Source organism: Canis lupus, chromosome 12, assembly GCF_048164855.1.
Source record: "Canis lupus baileyi chromosome 12, mCanLup2.hap1, whole genome shotgun sequence".
Taxonomy (NCBI): Eukaryota; Metazoa; Chordata; class Mammalia; order Carnivora; family Canidae; genus Canis; species Canis lupus.
This window is the reverse complement of record NC_132849.1, coordinates 41,207,284-41,223,161: the sequence shown is the minus strand read 5'-3', so window position 1 is coordinate 41,223,161 and position 15,878 is coordinate 41,207,284. Positions and strand designations below refer to the sequence as shown.

The window sequence follows — 15,878 nt, the reverse complement described above, 5'->3', positions numbered from 1 at the left end:
TTCTGCCATTTCCAGTAATGGAAAGCTGCACTCCAGCCATCCATCTTAATAAGTGACAGATGCATTTCATTAAAACTTCCTTAAATAATTTCTTGTGGTTTAGAAGGAGGGAAAAACAAGAAAGAGTGCTGTTTTGTGCTCCCATGCATGTCAACATTTTGAAAGCCATTAAACGAAGCAAGAGCTCATCTCAGGTTGAGAATTAAGTGGTCAACTGATGCCAACTCAAGTATGTTTTGCAAGTGCAGTTGCTCATTGGACAAAGGCATCCAAGGTTGTTAGACTTTGTTGGTGAATGAGTAATAATAGTAATTACACATGATCTGACAATTCGTATTGCACTGTCTGTCCCTAAACACACTGCAGAATGGAGATGGGTAATTCTGTAAATGGGCTCTTCTCAACTTTGCAGCTCTCTGCAGGTAAATAGGTATATAAAAATCCAGTAGAGTGAAAACAGCATTACATTGGATTCAGAGAATTTCAATTCTCAGCTTGTTTCTACTGCTTAGGAGCTCTGTGACCTTGGCCAAGTCAACAAATTAATCTCTCTGTGTCTCCAACTCCTCTTTTGTATGGCAAAGATGAACACTTGTCAAGCAACCCCGCAGGATTATTATGAGGATTAAATGAGAGAACAGAGAGCAAGAGCTTGCTAATTAAGAAGAAATTTTCACACACAAAAAATTCCTTATAGAAAATCTGTTGATAAATCTATATAACTATAGAAAGATATGGACAGGTATCTAGATATCTGTATCTATATCCTATCAGTTGTGCTTCTTTAGACAACCCTGACTAAAATATAGTGAGTAAAGCACAATAAAATGGACTATGTTAATAAGCCACTGTAGTTAACTTGACCTTCTAAGAAACAGACACAAAAAACTTAAGGTGAGCAAGCCTAAGAAAGAAAATTGTGACAAGAGAGCTCAATTATGACTCAGGACATGTCATTTGATCCTTGAAATCCCAGGTAGGACCCTTCAAGGTTGTTTATGTCAGCACTGTTGTGCTATACTCTTCTGAGCTCTCATTATGTGCTTAGCAGTGTATACGCATTATCTCATTTAATCTTCAAAAGCCTATTATCTTTCCTTACTCTACATCCGAGCAACACTGAGTCTCAGAAAGTGCAAACTATTCACCCAGTGTTGGAGCTGGTGAAGGAGCAGCAGAGCCAAACACCTGAATTACTAACCACCATACCCCTCTCAGTTTCCAACTTTAATGGCTCAAGTACAGTTGCATCAATTAACATGCATTGCGTTACTAAAATTAATAAAATCTAAACCAGATTGGCTTCTTTTCTTTAAAACTTGGAGCAGACCAACAAGCTTCACTTTGATTTAGATCAACCTGAAAAAAAGAGTGGCCAAGATATATCCCTATGCTGATTAGCTTAGCCCCAGGTCATCACCTGGCCCTAGACCAACACCCAGGCAAGGAAGATACACTGATTGGCTGAGGGTGGGGTCATACCCACCTCAGCCACTGAAAGGAAACTGTGTGCTGTCAGAAAGAGGAAGGAAGCAGTGGATGCTAGGTGCGCAACTAACAGAAGTCCACCACGACCTCCAAACAGTTATCCTCCCTGCTAACGTGTCAAAACACTTTTTTTGAGTAGTTACAAATAGCCTGCACTTTCTCATTCCTCTGAGCCAGCTGTGGCCAGCTCACTCTACATCCATCCTGCCTCTCAGTCACTCAACAGTCCCACAAACATGCAGTGAGTGGGCACTTGACTGACATTCAAAGATGTTAAGTATGATTCTTGTTCTCAGAGGACTCAAGGTCTGATAAAGCTGGAAACAGACCACAAAGGATGGGAAGGGAAGAGGAACAAACAGCTGAGGGGAGGACCTATGGACATGCGTGTAATGGACAGTCAGACTCTCATAAACCTGAACCTGCACTTTTGCAGGGGAGTCGACCCAAAGTATTTAACCATCCTTCAGAGCTCATGTTGTCACTTTCACGGCTTTCTTTTGGACCAGATACCCTTGTCTCTTCTCAAACTTTGAGCCCCATGGCATATGTAGTGCTCAGAGGGTCTCCTGATTCATAATGAGTCTAATCCCACCCACTTCTCCCCCTAGTACATCTCTCATTTATTCATGCTTTGCTTTTTTTTTAAGTCTCCTTTAATTGTAGACATTGGGGAGAGGCTATGTTTACATATTCTTATTTATAGCTTGCCTAGAGCATGGCTGTGAATATTCAATACATGTCTATTAACCATACTAACTATGTTGATAAAAAAATTTTTCAATTCCTGGAGCTATTAATCAAATGCTTTTTGACCAATTCTAAATCCATTTCATCCTGAAATATTTACAGTTTTCCACTATTGGCAAGTTACTCTGGTTGCTTATTTTCTATTCACTAGTACAGTAATATTAGAAGCTGAGCCTCTTCTTTTCTCATTGTTCTATATTTTTGAAATGTATTCTATAAATTTAATAGATCTATTGTTATATAGATTTTTCAGTCCTAGAAGCTTAGTACCTTCGCCAAGCCTCATGAGATTAGGAGTGTAGGCTTGATTATCCACATTTTTATGGATGTAAAAGAGCATTATATAGAATTAGGCTGTATCTTATCCAGAGCAAGACCAGAACCAAGAGTATCATTTCAGTTACCAGGTATACCTTAACTAACCTTAGTGTCTTCTTCAGGGACACCACTGAGCAGTAGGTCAATGCACTGCAGACAGGAAGGACAGAAGTGGGTACTTACTGAACACTTGTTGGGCTCATATACTTGGTCACATGTTTTCATATGATTTATATATATATATAATATATATATCTTCACATGTTTTAGAAAGACAGTATCATTATTCTCATTACGCAAAGAAGATGGTAAGGTTCAAAATTATTTAACTTATTTGCACAGACCTGATAATTTCTAGAGCTGGGATTCAAACCCCAGTCTCACTCCAAGCTCTTCCCTTCCCTCTGTTCTCTGATGTCTCCCAGTCAACAAACCTCTAAACTTGAAAATGCTCAGAAAATAGCTTCTGAGAACTGATGGAGATAAGCAGCCCTGATAGCCTGACCATGCCATCTTGACATGCAGTTTTCTATGAATGGGTTGATAATGATGATGGGTATAGCTGAGGCAGTACACTGGGTTCTAATCTTATCTCTGCTACTAATTGACTGAGATATCCCAAACAATTGCATTTCTCCAAATATGGCCATAAATATGTTTAAATAGCTAAATGGATGGTTAAATCAGTGAATGCTCAACTGAGGAAGCTGTTGGTGACTGGCTCTCTCTCTGCCTGGGGCAGCCCTAAAGGACCCTTGGAAGTTTGATCATGGCTAGAGACTAAGTTCAGACTTCATCATCTATTGCCAGTCCAAATATACTGGTACAGAAGCATGGAAGTGTCTGCATGCAGTAGAGGACAGGGAGATAAAAAGCTCATGTGGCTGCTCTTGCTAGATTTCCTTGGCTGGTCCCTGAGAATGTCCCAAAACATGGAGTTTCATATGAAGAACATACTGGAAATTAAATCATAGGACAGAGTGAGTAAAATAGAAATCTCCTAGGCCAGGACAGAAAGAAAAGGGGAAGACAGAAGCAAACATAAAATTTTGACACAAGAAGGAAATTCATCCTCCCAGGAAGAAGCTAAGGAGATGCTGGGGCATCAGAATGGATAAGAAAAAAGTATTGGATTTGTAAACATCAGACAGACCTTATAGTGACTCCTGGGTGACTTCAGAGAGGTCATTCATCCTCCTGAGATTTCCTTTCCCATCTGTAAAATGTGGGTAACAGACCTATCCCACCCACTTCACGAAGTCATGCTGAGTTCAATGAGACAAACCAGAACAAGAAGAGCAGATTAATGCATCCCAAATGGGTTTCCGAATGCTCTGCAAGTCATCTTTGTTATTCTTTCTCCATAGAACAATGCAATTGATATGTGAATATACTCACTTCCTCTACTTGCACTTTTTTTTGAGACTGTCAACAAATATTTACTGTACAAAGTTTGCAGAGAGAAACAAAAGTGTGTGAAACATACTCTCAACCAATTTAGGGAATGGAAATACCTACCAAAACTCCTATCCCATAATTGGTAATAAAGCTAGTTTGGAACGTTAATGGGCTGAATAACGACCCCCAAAGATGTCTACATGTCCTAAACTCCAGAACCTGTGAATATGTAAAGTAATATAGCAAAGGAGAATTAAAGTTCCAGATGGGATTAAGATTGCTAATCAGCAGACTCTGAAATGGGAAGATTATCCTGAATTACATGGGAGTGGGGGGGGGCAATGTAATCACAAGGATCCTTTATAAGTGCAGAGGGGCCAAAAAGGGAGGAGAACCAGAGGGAAGGTAGCATGGAAAAGACTTGGCCTGATGTTGCTGGCTTTGAAGATGGAAGAATGAGGTCATGAGCAGAGGGATGGGGGTAAGCGTAGCCTTGAAAAGCTAGAAAAAGACAAGAAAACAGAATTTCCCCTAGAGCCTCCAGAAGGAATTCAGCCAGCCTAGTGAGACATAATTCAGACTTCAGATATCCAGAACTCAAGCTTATAAATTGGCTCTGTTCTAAGACACTGGGCTTTTTATAATTTCGTACAAGAATCACAGGAAACTAATACAAGAATTCAGTTCATTTGGTTTTTGGTAAACAAATGAAGTCCAAAACAAGCATTTATTATGCTCATGAACTCTGGGAGTCAAGAGTTCAGGCAAAGCACAGTGGGGATGGTTGCTCATGATATCTGGGTCCTCAGCTGGAAGGCCACAGGCTGAGGGCATTTTGACAGCTAAGTGCTAGAATTATCTGAAGGTTCATGTACTCATATGTCTAGCAGTTGATACTGTCATCTAGGACATTAGCTGGCATTGCTGGTCATATGTCACCATATGACATCTCCAAGTAGCTGGGACTTCCTTAGAATACTTTTCCAGAATGTCATATAGGTGGAATCATACGGTATGTAGACTTTTCAGACTGGCTTCTTTCACTAAGCAATATGCATTTAAGTTTCTTTCGTGTTTTTTTGTGGCTTGATAGCTCATTTATTTTTATCACCAAATAACATTTCATTATATGGATGTACCACAAACTGTTTGCATTCACCTTCTGAAGGACATCTTGGTCACTTTCAGTTTGGGGCAATTACGAATAAAATTGGTGCAAACATTTGTATCAGGTTTTCATTGTGGACATAAGATTTCAATATATTTGGGTAAATGCCTAGGAGCATAATTATTGGATCATATGGCAAGACTATGTTTAGCTCTGTAAGAAACTGCCAAACTGCCTTCCAAAGTGAGTGCCATTTTGCATTCCCACCAGCAATGAACAAGAGTTCCTGCTGTTCCATATCCTCGTCAGCATTTGGTGTTGTCAGTTTTTCATGTTAGCCATTCAAATAGGTGTATAGTGAGATCTCATTGTTGTTTTGATTTGTAATCCTCTACCGACATATGATGTTGAGGATCTTCTCACACATGCCAGGTACAAGACTGCTGCTAGAATCACATAAGGATGTCTGTTCTCCACCCACCATGATCCTTGGGAAATAGAGAATTCTCTTACCAGGGAGCAGGTGATATCAGTCTCTGATGTTTCTCTATTCTGGAAAAAGGTAAAATTTTGTTTTTAAAAATAAAATCAGAGATAGGGCCTTAAGTTTCTCCTTCTGTGAGTCTAAAATGTCACTATCCTTTCCTTGGGGATGTCAGAAAAATTAATATTGTCAGTGTAATCTAACAAAGCTACACTTGTGTTTTCTTCCTTCCAGTACTGCATAAGCCACCTGTATCAACACAGAAGTTTAAAGCATTCTATAGTATTCTCTTAAATTCAGTTTCATCAGCAGCTCATGGTGCTCCCCAAATCAGCTGTGACTTCTGAGAGTTCAGACTCATCTCTGCTCACCAGTTTTCCAATAGAAAAACAGTCATTTCCTCAAAACCAATTGTTCCCATCACTAGGATGGTAATAAATCCGTGGACAGATGTTTTGCACTGGATTCCTAGTAGTCCTAGATGAGGTCCCCACATGTAACAGATGTGAACCTTATTCTATAACATTTAACATAATAAATTTCACATGTTTTTATTTCTTGAAGTAAAGTTTAATCTTTTCTGATCCCCCATTCCAATGGGTTGGTAACACATTTAACTTTAGTCACAGCTGGAGTGTACTTTCCTGACTCATGGCTGGCAAAGTTCCCAGGGACCTGGCACAGTATGTGCCATTCAGGAACGGCTCTCTGATCCATGATCCATCACTAATACAGTATTGTCCAAATCCATGAAATCCCACAAAGATGAGCATCTGCTTTGTTCTGGATTCACAGTCAAGGCTGAGTGTACAGGGTGCCAAGTCCAGCTTCCTTGGGGTACCCGAGAAGACATTTTTTCCTGAGATCCTGTCACTACCCCACAGTTATCTTTAGGGGCCAGTCACTTGTGCCCATAACCTGATGAATCCAAGAACTTTTCCTTTCCTCCAACTCTTAGGGAATACTCTAAATCCTCCTTCTCCTATGGCACCCTCAACACCTTGAGCCTCCTGGACACCAAACATTTGCCTCCACCTTCTCTTCTCTTGCAGCTCAGCACGATCTCCTCCAGAGCACAGACTCTGGCAAAATAAAATCCAAGAGAGGCATTGTCTTCTGAGAGTGCTGAGAACTTCTGCTTCCTACAGAAGCTTCCTCTAAGGGAATGGAGGCCTGAGTGGAAAATGAAAAGTGTCAACTCTATTGCATTAACAACAATGCCTCAATTGCTATTTCAGTAAATCATGCTACCACAGTTAAATTAGTGTCATTATAGGAAAGAACCTCTTCTAGAAGGGTTATTATCACCTATACATCCCAAAGTACACTTAGAGGAGTTAGAGGCCCTCTAACTCCTATAATTTCAACCATTTCACCTTCTTCCTCTGCCCATCAGTATATTGCCTTCAATCTGCCTGATTGTTTTTCGAGTGGTTTTGGATAGAGTGGTGTTGTCTGGAACTCTCTCTCCTGTTACATTGTGAGTCTCTTAAGGGCAAGGCCTGATTCTTCTGTAATGGTCAGGTCCCAATTGGAAACAGATGACACATAGAAACTGGGTAATGTCAAGAGGATTTCTTTACCAAGGGACTAATTTACCAAGCTGTAGACAAGATCCAGGGAACATCAAAGGACAGTGTGGGAATCTAGAGCTAGTAAAAACTCAAAGAGATGAGAGAGGGTCAGATAAATGGATCCCTGCAGGAAACAGTAGGGTAGAGTCAGTAGCCAAACTGAAGTGATCACAGACAGAGGGGCATGGAATGCCAATATCCCAGCCTCACTCTCCTCTGACTAGGTTCTCCATTGGTCAAACCCAACCAGAAACCAGAGCATCAACACCATTAAGGTAATTCATACAGCTCAACCTTGGGGCTGGCAACAAGGTGGCTTCTGTGGGCTCTAAATACTGTGACTAGTTCTTCTATCAGATTGAGTCAACTCTAGTCTGTACCCTCAAGAGTCTTAGGGTCTAGTGATAGAGAAGGGACTCAAACACAGGTCTTTGGGCCCTAAGTCCACAATCGTTCCATTCCTCTTTGCTGTACTGAATCCCCCCATGATTCTGAACCCTACAAGTACTCAGCCTGAGATACTCAATCCATCACTTGATTATAAGCTGTTTTGTAATTCACATGAGTTCTTTTCTTACCTCCAGTTCAACTCTGGGAGAACAAAACTTTCATCTTGTACCTTTCTTACAGCTGTGAATGTAGCTCACTGTCCATAGAAGTTCCCTGATATCAGACGAGTGAGCCATTGAAAGGATCTTAGAAATGTCCACATAGAGCCAAGCTCCAGGAGTGGGGAGAGGACTCCCTTTGAATGATTGCCGTACCGTTTCTATATAGATTCTTGGGCAAAGAATTACCCAGAATCAGGAATAGTTTCCAATCATCCCCTCCCCCCTCTCAATACCTAAACTAAAGCCCCAGGGGCAGTCCCAGACATGCCCCCAAAATAGAAATGTGATTCAGGGGCACTGAGTCATTCAGTCAGTCGGCCACTCAATTAACAAATAATTATTGAGTATCTCCTAGGTTTCAGGCACTGAGCTAGATACTGGGTATACAGTAAGAAATAAGACATTAGACCTATAAACTTGCAAATTAATGTAAAATTGGAAAATGTGATAGGTACAGTAATTAAAAAAAATAAAAAAGAGTGGCTTAAGAGACTAGCAGAGACATGACCAAGGTGATCAGTGCCCTGCCCACACCCCCAGCTTGCCCTGGATGTCACCGCACACAGCTCCATCCTGCGAGTGGCTTCCTGCACCGTCTTCAGGGCATTCTCCACCCTGCAGTCTATTCTGGGGGAAGTCAGTTGAATCAGAGAGTTGGTGTCCCAGGATCAACCACTATCTAATCAGAGATGAGAGTTGGTGGGTAAACACTCGAGTTTTCTCACCCTTCACGGACAGTTCTGAAGCCTGCTGCACACAGGCTTTCTCAGTGGAGGAACAGCGCCCCCGATGCCCACAGCAGTAACCTGCTCATTAACCCAAGCTTGGCTAGCTTTGTCCCCTTTCCTCTATCAAGTCCTCATCCCCATACTGGCACTTCCTGGAACTGCCCCCCCAAACTTGTCTCAGGGTTTTCTTTTGGGAGAATCAAAAGTAAGACAATAGAAAACTCACTCACACGAAGGTCAATGCCCACTTATACTGAGACCCCTCCAAACTCAGGAGTCTGCAACATCAGTCAAATGTATTCTGAGGCCAGACGTTGAACTTTTGGAAAACAAGTGAGTCAAAGGCTGGTAGTACTTCTTTATTGGGGATGAAGGGAAGATGGAGAACAGATGCTGGGAGGGGAGTGGGATGGGGGAGGGAGGGAGGGACACAGGGTGTGACCGTATGGCAGGACCAGCTGGCAGCCACAGGGAAGAGGACGACTGTCCCAACCATTCCACAGAAAGACAGAACTCAGTTCCTTTTCACCACCTCATGGTGATTTGGATCATACAAGGCCAAGATAGGAGCATTACTATAGCAAGCAACACCACATGGATTTTCTTCCAGACAAAGGACAGAAAAAGGTACTTTGTAGCCTTACTGACTGACTTAAAATTCACATTTAATAGTCCCTCCTCTTCCCATCTCAAACTTCAGGGAAAAGACTCTTCACTACTAAGGTATTTCCTTCTGTGATTACCAGGACATCTTGAAATCCTCGTCATTTAGCAGAGAGAAAGAGAAGATGCTCAAAAATATGTGTAATGAAGAAATAAGCATGGAAGGTGAGTTCTGGGGTGTGTCTCCTTCCCTCTCCTGGTGTTTCTCCCACTTGAGGGGAGCTCAGGAACAGCATCCCTGACTCCGCCCCTCCTCCCACTTCCTGTGGCCTTTCTTGCTTCCCACATGTAGAAGACAAAGCTGGAGAAGGTAGCTCAGCCCTTTCCTTTCCTCTTCCTCTCCAGAGTGAGCTGTCCACAGGGCAAGAGTTCTCCTGGCTCTAGCACCACTGAGATAAGGCAGACAGATCTGCCTAATCCTGGGGTTCAGCCCTTGCTGAAGACCATTGCCATAGTCTCCAGTATCAGCTACATGACTAATAACAGCAAATTTTGGTCCCCAACAACTCTTTCATCTATGCCTTAAGAGTTCAATTCATTAACATGCAACATTATGGAAAGAGAATTACATAACTTCAGTGGGACAGAATGATAGTCTGAACTAAAGTGGCCTGAGTTCAGCTGGTCTTTCACTTACCAGCTGTACAAACTTGGCATTTTATTTTATCTCTATGGGATTCGATTTCTTCATTGTCATGAAGAAATGGATGAGATGAATTCTAAGGTCCCTTCCATGATTCTAAGAAGTAGGATGCACAGGGTCTTGCACCTCTGGGAAGGTTCCTCTGTGCCACTTGGTCTGAGTGCGATGTCCCTTTTTCCAAGAAGCCCTGACTCCCTGCTTTTTCCTTCATGACAACATGTAGCAAATTGTTTACAGTTGCACACATCCTCAACTCATCAGTGAGCACTGGGGCAGGCTCCATGTTTGTCTTGTTCCCTGCTGCATCCCCAGCACCAGTCACATCTCACAGTAGGTATTTAAAAAAGAGTTGCTGAATTTTTAACTGTGATATAATCCAAGGGGCCAGAGGCCCCTGTGGCACAGTTAGCCACCGCTCCCTGTGTGGTAGGAGGAGAAGTATGACTGTGGTACATCTAACCACCTCTCTTATGCTACATAATCCAGAGAATCTACCTGGGAGGTAGAACTGATGCAAGAGAGCAAATCTGGATTTTGTGTTTATTTCTGAAAAGACAAATATCTTTCTATATTGTTTTCCAGACAAATTTATTAATGCTGGGGAAACTGCAAGCCACCTTTAGGGGAGAGGCAACCTCCTCTCCCATTGAGTCATCCATATTTATGGGCATCTGGGTTGGGGCCATTGCCGTGTATGTGCTCAGATTGTCAGTGAAGCTTTTAGCCATTTGGAAAAGCACAATAAACTCCTCTCTGTTCCCATCTGCACAAGCCCATGCTGCAATCATTCCCCTCTGCAAGCCCTACCTGCTGTCATGAGACTTCTCCTCTCTGGGATTGGAGGAAATGAACAAATCAACCCTGAGCACGCTTCAGGTGGCTCTATGACCTTGCATTCCTCCCCCCGTGACCTTTCTCATGTTGCTCTTTGCATGGGCGGCTCTAGCCATTACATTAGCAACACACAATTACACCTTCAAGGTAGATTCAAGTTCAGGCTCTACCAGGACATAAATACCTTAATGAGGTGACAGCCATGCAAAACTTGTAAGTGACATAAATCAGGGCTCTGATAGACTGCAAAAGATATGTTGGCAGGTTCATGCCCCAGCAGAAAGAAAAAGAGAAAGAGAGAGAGAGAGAGAGAGAGAGAAAAGAGAGAGAGAAAGAGAGAGGCTGGTAGTTGCCTGAAGCACAGTATTTTTCCAAGCGATTTCTAATGTTTTCATCCAAAATTTGCACCCTTGTCCCTACTGCTCTGATTCCTCTTCTGGTTAAAATTCCCACTGACACATCCAGGATTCAGCACTCATGTTCAGCAAGTGCTACCAGTTGACAGAGGGATATTCTGGTTCTAGGTTTTCTGTGCCTCTGGTATCTGGTATCTTAAGATACCCCTTGACCCATGTAGTGGGGAGTGGTGGGGTCTCAACTTCACAGATTCCTACATTTCTGTCAGGGGTCTAAGGGAATATGAATCTCTCATCTAAAGGCAGAGTGGTTGGGGGGCCACTATCCAGCCTGCACCACAGCCAGGAAAGGGGACTCTATGGTTGGTGGTCTGGCCATGAGGTGACAGAAGGACGTCTTGTCCCTGAGCCTGTTCACCCACACTCTAACAGCCTTCCACTCTGTTCAGTATTGACTGCAGTTCAGAAGAGCTATTACTCAAAATGCTCCTGGCCATTCCCTCAAGTCCAGACATGTAGGGTTGTAACTAAGGCCAGATCCTGAGAAAGCAGTGAAAGCTAAACTCCAGGGTCAGAGGTCAAAATAAAATAACAAGTAGCAGATCCTTGGAGATGTGCTCAGCCTATAGTTATCCCCACCAATTGCCATTTCCTTGAAGAGTTCAGTGACCACTTAAGCACAGCTGTTTAGAGTGACGCCCAACATTGTGAGGCCTGGTTACCCCTCACAACAGCCCCACCAGCTCTCATGAACTTCAGAGTAGCTGTGCCCACAATGATGAGAACAGAATGAGCAGCCATGTTTTCCCAATTTAGTCTCAGAATGGAGGGGCTTAGTACAGCATTGTCCAATGCAAATATAATGTGACATGTGCCATTTTTAATTTTCTAGTAGCTACATTTAAGTAAATGTAAAAGCAAACAGACGAAATAATTTTAATAATATATTTTACATAAGCCGATCCATCCAAAATGTCATCTCAACATGTGATATAAAAAATTAGTTGAGATATCTTACTTTCTTTTTCTATAGCAAGGGCTCTGAAATATTATATGCATTATACATCTACAGCTCCCCTCAATTTGAACCAGCCACATTTCAATTGTTCAACAGGCACAAACACCCAGTGGCTACCATTTGAACAGCATAGTTCTGGTGGGATTCCCAGAGATTCACACTCTTTTATGTTCTCCAGTCATTCTAGAGATGCCTGCTTCAGGTGTACACGTAAGAAACAAGGGGCACTACGGAAGCCAGAAGCATAAAGCATGGCATGCCACAGGAATCAGCAATAGCAAGTAAGAGCATGTCAGTCTGACCCCAGATAGAAGGAATGACCAACCACTCTGCACATATGCTCTCCTGCTCCCTAAGGGGTAGAAGTATCCCAGATACCTATCTGCTTTGAAATGGGTTCCCCAAAGCCAGAAATGACTGGATCTTGGCTGCAAAATGATTTGATGAGAGCTGCTACTAGTGGCAGGCAGATTTATTAGGTTTGGCCTACAGATCAATGCCCACCTAAACTTTAAAAAAAAAATTTGAATTGAGTGCACACACTTAGAAATTGAGTGATTTCACTTAAAAATCTAGTTTCCCAGCTTCTCTTGAAAAATCAGATTTGGGAAAACTGGGCCCATATGTCTACATGACAACACACTGAGCCAATACACCTGCCAACCTAAGTGGGGCACCTGCTGTCCCATCACTACAGACTCCACCTCTTCCTATTATCTTTCCTACAACAGCAGCCAGGTATTAGTTGCCATTTATCATTGTACCTGATCTCCTAATTATTTAGAGAAAAAAGAATAAAATATTTCTGGCCCCTATGTGTATAACCAAAGTGGGAAAACCAAGATTGGTCAAGTGTGCCACATGCTTTCTGTATCTTGTCTGAGTTTCTTATTGTGACCTACCTTGGGGGCATTTGAGTTTGTGACCCTGTGATGGCTCTGTGCCCACTATCCACCATGGAGAAGTCAGGTCCAGCAGGTCCCTCTATGTTTTTGAAAGTCTGAAAGTCTATTTTTGTCTAAAATGCACCAGCCCTCCTTCCAGCAATGAAATTCTGCAGTACTCTACATTGAGCTCCTGGAACAGAGACAGAGGAAATTGAGCTCAAATTGTCCTTCCCTTTTTTCAAACCAAAAAGAAGGAGGGAGTCATGACCCTCACAGACAGGAGAGGGGAAAGTTTACATCAAACTTATCTAGGCACAATGATCACTAGGCCAACCCTGGCATACCTATTTTCCTGGTAAAACCCAGATCCTGTTGACAGCACCTAACAGGGTGAATTTCCCCTTTTTTCCACATTCTACATCCCATCTCTGCACCCCAACTGTCCCAGGAGAAGTATGTAGGTCTAAACCTGTACTATCCCATCTCATTTCTTTGCATGCCTCTTCCCCTTTCTAATGTGTTAGCTCTTTAAGACCAGAGTCCAGAGACCTTATTTATCATATTTCTTTGCACCTTTTGCATCTGTGGCACCTGACATAGTCTCTTCTAAAACAAAAAGTGAAAAAAAATTAAAAAAAATAAAAATAAAAAAATAAAACAAAAAGTGACAAAAAGAAATAAGCAAGAATAAAGTAAGTCAGCCCTAGAATTACTACCTTGCTACATTTCTTTTTATTCATTGTATGACCTTGGGCAAATAAAAATCTTTCTAAGCCTGAGTTTCCTCATCCATAAAGTGAGAACAATGATTCTCATCTCTCAGGGTTAATGTGAAGATTTGCTGGGGACTACTCTTAGAGTGCCTTAGCCCAACATCTGACCTATAGTGGAGGTTGGGGAAAGGTGAGTTCACCTTGCCCCTGAGCTGAGGCAGAGAGGTGATAGATACTGGGCTGACCTCACCACTGGCCCTCACCCAACTACCTATCAGCAAGAATGCAAGTCTCTGCTCAGTCCCTTAGATCCAGGCTGCTGTGACTCTCAGAATGATCTTATCCTGGCCAGATGGGCAAGTAGGAAGAGATGTCCCCCTAATCTGTGCCTTGTTCCAGAAAAGACTCACAGTTGAAAACATGAACAGCAATGTACTCAAGGGGTACAGATGAGAATACTACTCCCTTGATTTCATTTCTTAATGCATGTTAATTAGCTTGTTTGTCTCTCTTGCTCCATTTCACTAAAAACCAGCCAGGCCCCTCTCTTTCCTCAGGTGGTTTGTCTCTGAATCAGGGCAGCTGAATCCTCTGGAACCTTCTCAGTCCCATCTTTTTCACTCCATATCCAGAACCCAGAGTCACAATTTCTACTGGAACCACCCCAACTTGGATGACTGTCTTTCAGGACTTCCTTCTCTTGCCCCTCTGGACAGAAGGGGAAGCCAATGTGGAGTGAGCTAAAGATGACATATAAGGCAAGAAATATTAGTCTTTCAAGAAGTATACGTGAGAGAAGAGAAATATGGAATAATAACTGTCAGAAGATATACAGCATCCTGGAGATTTTTGTTTTAAGGATGGGAACATATTTTCAAGATGACAAGTTTAGCCATCATTCTCTAGATGACCATCATTCTCCCCTTTTTTGGAGCCTGGGAGCCTGACTGCCTTTCCAATCACATGAAAACTCCTTCCCTTTTTCTATCTAGGTAAAAGCCTTCCCTCTTAAAATTTGTTTAAGGCATCTCACACACTAACCCCCTCCTGAACTATAACCATTTCTTCCTTGTGGTATATTCCTTGGAACTCATCATCACTGTACTTACCTCCACCTTATGAAAAAACCATCTGGTGATGTCTGTAAATTTGGCAGAGGAAGGACCTCTGAAAATCCTCTCCTCCATAAAATTAACTGGAATACTGGCAAAAGTTATCAAAATTAACTTCTTCAGGGCTCTGAAAATTAACCAAAGGTTTGAAACATTCCAGGGAACATTTATTCAGGAAAAAAGATCAAACCTCAATAAGAACAGTGAACATTATGGCATTTTAACTTGCCCTATTCCCAGCTGCCATCCCGCCCCAGCTCAACAATATCTCCATCCACAAACCCAACAGCCTACAATCACAATGAAAACCAGCATCCTGGCAGCCACCAGAGGGGGCAGGGCAGCGGGGAGCACCTCCAAAGCTTAATTTCCAGAGAACTGCAAATATCTGACCTGCCTTGTAATTCCCTGGAAGATCCCATTAAAAGGCCTATCATTATTTGACCTGAATTGGAGCTTGTCCAAGTGCCTTAATGGAATAGAATTGAAAATCCACAAATAAACCTTTACATTTACAGTCAATTGATTTTTGACAAGGGGGCTAAGACAATTCAATGCGGGAAAGAATGGTCTTTTCAATAAATGGTGTTGGGGCAACCGAATGGTAACATGCAAAATAATGAAGTTACACCTCAGTCCCAAATCATGTCTAAAAGTTAACATAAAGTGAATCAAAAACCTAAATGTAAGAGCCAAAACTACAAAGCTCTTAGAAGAAAATATGGGTGTAAAGCTTCCTGACCTCGGATTAGGTAACAGTGTCTTAGCTAGGACACTGGAAGCACAAGCAATCAAAGAGAAAACAGAGAAACTGAACTCCATCAAAATTAAAGACTTGTGCTTCTAACGACATAACCCAGCAGTGGAAAGACACCCCACAAAACTTCAAAAAATATTTGCAAATCATGTCTGATGAAGATCTAATTTCACATACATATAACAACTCAACAATATAAAAACAAATAATTAAAAAATGAACAAAGTATTTTCATAGACATTTCTACAGAGAAGATATACAAATGTCAATAAGCACATGAAAAGATGTTCAATATCATCAGCCATCAGAGAAATGCAAATAAAATCAGCAATGAGATACAACTTCGTAGCCACTAAGATGGTTATAAAAAAAAAATTAACAACAAGTGTGGTAAAGATATAGAGAAACTGACACCCTCTATTGCTGATGGGAATAT

At 41.9% G+C, this 15,878-nt stretch overlaps 1 long non-coding RNA gene across 3 annotated transcripts in view; it reads right to left on the bottom strand.

The window, feature by feature from the left end:
- Positions 1-15,878, bottom strand: part of LOC140601562 (uncharacterized) — a 152,704-nt gene that overhangs the window by 49,501 nt on the left and 87,325 nt on the right. The window contains exons 3-4 of one of the 3 annotated variants that reach the window (XR_012004566.1): positions 12,876-13,050; positions 4,673-6,719 (exon numbers count right to left, since the gene is read on the bottom strand). The exons of 1 other annotated variant lie outside the window; for it this stretch is intronic. This is a non-coding gene — a long non-coding RNA (uncharacterized lncRNA). Of the gene's footprint in view, positions 1-4,672; positions 6,720-12,875; positions 13,051-15,878 lie in introns of those variants that run through there. One more of the 3 variants, XR_012004567.1, reaches the window with a different exon arrangement.